This window comes from Zingiber officinale, chromosome 7A, assembly GCF_018446385.1.
Source record: "Zingiber officinale cultivar Zhangliang chromosome 7A, Zo_v1.1, whole genome shotgun sequence".
NCBI lineage: Eukaryota > Viridiplantae > Streptophyta > Magnoliopsida > Zingiberales > Zingiberaceae > Zingiber > Zingiber officinale.
This window is the reverse complement of record NC_055998.1, coordinates 16,752,335-16,758,334: the sequence shown is the minus strand read 5'-3', so window position 1 is coordinate 16,758,334 and position 6,000 is coordinate 16,752,335.

The following is a 6,000-nucleotide window of genomic DNA, read 5'->3' as shown; positions in this document are numbered from 1 at the left end:
TTGCTTGGGTCAGGGGTTGCCGGTTCAAGCCTCGGCTTGGACATTTTTTTGTCACAACTTCTTTCTTTTGGTAAAAATACCAAACGACCTCCAAAAATTCCATAAAAATACTCTAAAAATTTCTAAAAATCTCAAGAATTTTTCTAAAGTATTTTTAAATATTTTAAAGCACTTTTAGGACTCCTAATGAGGAAAATTGGGTTGTTACAATCCCCCATACCTTATAAAAAGTTCGTCCTCGAACTTAGAATAATTCTGAATATTTATGTCTCATACTGTCCTCACGCTCCTAAGTAACTTCCTCCTACTTCTGGTTCTAAATGACTTTCACTAATGGTACTCTTTGTTCCTTAGTCTCTTAACTCCTCGGTCTTCTATCATTCATATCGCACAGTACCCATTAGTGGTTCTTGGAAGGCTTAATATCTTCTCTATCCTTTCTAAACATACTTATGTATATAAATATAAGAGAAACAAAACTTCTATCTTACTAAAGCGTATATAAGCAATTACTCTATACTGCAATTAATAAAGAAAGCATAAAAGGAAAACTTAAATATTTTCTTACTTGAAGACGGCAAGGCTGGTGCTGATGTGTGATGCTGGAGAATGGGAACTGCTCTAATACCAACTGTAACAACCACACTTCTTACTACTACTACTTTCTAAGGATGACTGTTACTTAACTACTAACTCTACTTAACCGGTATGATTAAAAATCACATGGAAACCCTACCGAAAAATTTCGGCAGAGTCTTCCCTGTACCGGTGACCATATTCAACAATACATGCAATATATACTCAGCCACAAGCGACTGGAACACATATCAATCAACCACGCAGTTAAATAAGTATCAAACACACAAATATCTACTTCCTAAACTAAACTCGTCCTACATGCAATCTATACAGAATAATCTCGAATGACATGAACTAAAAATACAACTCAAATATTTACAATAGCTAAAATGCGGAAACTAAAATTAAAACTTCTTTCCTAGTCCCAAGGCTTCCATAGTCCTGACATCACACATCCTTCGAACACCTCCTTGTCGCCTTCCTTTCTATATCTTTTCCTTTCCTGTATGTGCAGTAAGAGGAAGTGCAATCTATAAGCAAAATTTGCTTAGTAAGCGCTATCTAACTCACAAAATCACGAATGTGCATGTATACGAAAAGAACTAGAAACTATATGCTCTAAAAAGAAATAAAGCATAAACATAACTGCTCATGTCAAACTAATAGCAAAGAAAAGCTAAGGAATCTACTCATGTAATTCTAATAGCTAATCATGCTACTCATCTAATAGGTAAACATGAAAACTACTCATCCACTAGATAAATATGGTAGAATAAAGAACTAAACTTACTGATTTTTAGAACTATATGAAACTTATTTCATTTGTTCTAAATTTAATTTTTAATGCTTTATGTTTATGTAAAACTCGTTTTACTTGTTCAAAAACTTATACTTATAATACTTCAAAATAATAATCAACTTCTCTTGGGCCCGGCAACTGTGCTTTTTCTTTTGTAACGACCCGACCTATTCGGCGGCCCATTTGGCGATCCTCGGGTCGTCGGCCGTGCCGTTACTACTAGGTTATCTAAACCTAGGGACGACTATGGGAGCCCAACCCAAGGACAACTGAGAGTCCAGCATAGTGTCACTGATAAAAGTAAAATACTTGTTATCTTTTAATACTTCTATATAATGTCTCGGCATTTTCTTTAGCACCTTGTGTGCCAAAATCCCTAAAGTCTTGACTTTGGGATCTACTTAAGGCCTTGGCCTTTTTCTTTCTTTTCTTTATCTTTCTTATACTTGTTAATACTTCTAAAAGAATACTTCCTTAAAATGAAACTGAAATGTTTAAGCAAATTCTAACTTTGAAATGCTTAACCCAAAATCTGCCTACTATGCTAATAAAATTCTGCATATTAAAATCTGCATACTATACTTATAAAAATCTGCATGTTATGCTTATAAAAATCTGCACATGTTCAGCTAAGGGTAAATGAATTTTGCACACTAATACTTAATAAAAATCTGCACTCTAAAATGCTGCATATTAAGCTAACACAATTCTGCATATTAAGCTCTAAAGAAACTAGAAACTGATTGTTTTAAAAGGAAGGCTACTCATGCACATCTAATAACATAAAAAAAAACTAGAAATCTGCCCATGTTATTCCAATAGCAAAGGAACTAGAAATCTAAATCTGCACATGTTCATGTCATTTACTAAATCTAAATAGCAAAGGAACTGAATGAATATATAAATGCACACTTGAATGAATTTGTTCATGCCTACTTCTACTTGAATGAATATAAATGCTCACTTGAATAGATCTTCTCATGCTCATGCCTACTGGTGGGAGTTGTCTATAGTTCCACAGCAAGAAAGTAATATAAGGGAAGCAAAATGCTATACATAGCTATTCAAACAAACATATATATCAAATTCACAGCTTAACCCTTTTTGTAAGCAACCCTAATTCTCCAAATCATGCTTCATCAGATGGCAAAGAAAACCAACAACATAAACTTCAATTCATGGCAGTAAATAAAGGAATCTGAAACTACTCATCACTGTGACAAATGAAATAAAGACTACTTGCTCAAAAGAACTAAACTATTTCATACTCAGATTTAGCAAAGAAATTTCTAAATTGAAATACTAAACTACACTATCAATGGATCTAAAAACTGCATGTACAACCGGAAAACACACAACCTGCAGCCTATCCCAAAAACAAAACCATCTAAAGAGGTAAATCCATCTAAAGAGAAAGGAATCCACACAAGAAGCCAACTTGAACCTGAATTACTCTATTGCAAACCACAAGAAACCAAAGCTTCACCGTTCAAATCGCAACAACACAGCCTTAGGTTTCATCCAAAGCTTCGGGAACAAGAAAAGGAATAAGAAGTAAACTTCGAAGCTATCCTACCGCAGGTGAGTAAGCGACTTACCTTCGTTTCCTTGACTCACAGCCGAAGGAGGAACCTTCTAGTGCTTCTAGGGTTCGGGTGAGCTCCAAATCTCGGCGATCTCTTGCGTCTACACCTTCTCCTCGCTGAAGGGGTCTTGAGAACGTGAAGATCTCACGGGAAAGGTCCTCGCCGACTGCCGGAGACAAAGCCCTAGGCTCGGCTTCGTTTCCGCCCGGGCACAGGAACGTCGCGCGTGAGAGAAAGGGGAGGAAGGAAATTTAGGTCGCAGTTCCTCAATCAAGCCCTAAGTTCTCCTCTTTTATAACCTAATACTTCTGTTACAGCTTAAGACTATTTCGCTTCCTTCTTATTATGAAATTCCCGTTGGATATTCTTGGAATGGGTCCGATGACAATCCTCTAAGTTCATCACTGGGTTTTGACCAAAACTCATTGATTGACCTAGGGGTCTTAATTAGATTTTTGAAATTTTGGTATGGTATGGGGCCTTAATTTTGGTATGGAAAGAAGTCACTCGATGCATTAGTTGATTTCATAGGAATGGAAGCACCTCTATCTGAAATATCCAGCAATAGAGATACATCTCTTTTAGTGAAAACCGGGACACTTGCAAATTTATAATGATTATCTTTTTATTATGTGATTCTAACTTTCAAAACTAGAAAAAGCACCTAAAAATATAAAGGTTTGAGATGCTAAATCCCAACTTTAAAATATATTCACCAGTGGACCATGAATTTACTGAATATCTTGTATGTCTAAAAATACAGCAAAAGGGAATTGTTTAATGATCTCTTTATGCTGAGCATGTAAATGATTTACCCATAATTTTGTCTTTTCATTGTTGGACGGCTAACAAAACCATTAAAGTGACCTAAAATACTAGTCCATTGAAGTTATGGCCAATATCAACCGGTAGCTGAAATTATTCAAAATTTACATTATTACTATAATAAAAAAAATGTATATATACACAAATAATGGTTCCAAGATTTTGACATTGATATAACAATATGGGGTGGTGCTAGTTTTCATATTGCAGTGCCACATTGATGTTATTTTTCAAATATTTACTACAACATGTTGGTTTGACTTCTGTATTTTTTAAAATTGGGCAGTGTTGGTTTTGAGAAACCAACACCACATTAGTGGTGGTTTTCTAAAACCATGATCAATGTGTCCTTTTTTTAAAACTAGCGCCAATGTAGCCATCAATGAATTTTTGAAAATTTTTGAAAATCATAACCAATGTTGGTGTTGGTCTTTGCAAACCAACACCAACGTGTAGTCAATGAGTTTTTAAAAATCAGTACTAACATTGGTGTTGGTGTGCAAAAATTAGAACCAACGTTGATGGTGGTTTGTAAAACCAGCGCATACATGTAGTCAAAGGGTTTTTGAAAACTTGAACCAACATTGGACTTAGGGTTTTGAAGATCAGCACTAATGTTGAAAATTTTGAAAACCAACACCATCATATTCATTGAAATCAAGCACTAAATTCTTCTCATAGCGGTTTATAAATGCCTAGTTCTTATAAACTGTGATGGGTAGAAGATAGTAACTCAACATCCTTTCACAACACCTTGTTGCATCATTCTGAAATACAAGTAGAAAATGGAGAGGAGGTAGATGACCAGCCGTATAGTTGTGAGCGAAAAATCCTAACTCACTTAGTGCGAGCTGAGAGTTGAAGAAGATAACCTTTATCTAGGGTTGGACGTGGAGTAAGAGAAGAGCGGATGAGAGGCAAAGACGGTTAGGGCTTTCAATTTAGGGAAGAGAGGGAAGCGAAGGAAGAGAACAAGAACAAATAAGCCCGCGGGAAGGAAGAGAGAGATTGAAAAACTTGAAGTTGACGCACATGTCACTGCACCATGTTTGTTGTTGCTCATGGTCGCTCATATAAGGGTGTCCAGGGTATTAAAATTATATATATATATATATATATATATATATATATATATATATATATATATATATAGAGAGAGAGAGAGATTTATTAGTCATATTTAATTAAAATACTGGTAATCCCATGTACCTAAGAATGAGAGAGGGTTTGTTAGCCTGCACACCCGTCTGGTGCACACTCTTAGGCGACCCTCACATGTCTGGGCACCCGGAGCCCCTCCTGGGCACCTCGATTCACTTTTGAAAATCAAGGCATCTAAACATGTAAGGGTTGCCCAGGAGTATGCAGGGTAAGAGTGTGAAGGATAACATTTCTCTCTCTCTCTCTCTCTATATATATATATATATATATATACCCTATTTAAATGAAGATAAACATGTCCAAAAGTTTAAACCAAAGAAAACATATGTGAACATCATCACTTGTTTTGTTTTAATGAACCAAGACATTTGTCTTCTGCATGCCCTAATAAAAAGAATTTGATCACAAGAAAAGCTAAGTTAGTCACTTATACAAATTTATATTTAGTAGAAATATAATTAGATGTTTATGATAGTTTCTCTATTTATTCCATAGTATCCATAGAAGAGATTGAGGATATACAATCTTGATTACATCATGATAAATTCATTCCTAAACAACGGCGTAGCCAGGGCTGAGCTTTGCTGGGTTGTGCTAGTAATTTTAGACCTCAATTTAACTATGTCGGACTGTGCTTTGTTGGGTTCAACGTTTTTAGTCCAAGGCAGTATAGCTAAGCAAGCAACCCAACAATTTTAGGCCTCAACCTGGCTACGCTAGGTTGGGCTTTAGTAGGCTCAGTGTTTTTAGCCCAGGATAATTGTTCAACCTGGCTACACCATTATTTCTAAATTATCCATGTAGAACATAAACTTAATATTCACACAGTCTAACTTAAATACAATTACCATAGGACAACTCGATTTACCTGAATATCTCCATGATTGAACACTAAAAATCGGAAGAGACATAATATAATCTTATGATATATCATATTTAAATCTATATTTCATATGATTATCAATATCAGGACAGATGCCCAGTTTGCTACAATAATGTCAATATCAGTATTTTATGATGATTTCCTTAAAAATAAAAATTCGATTTTAA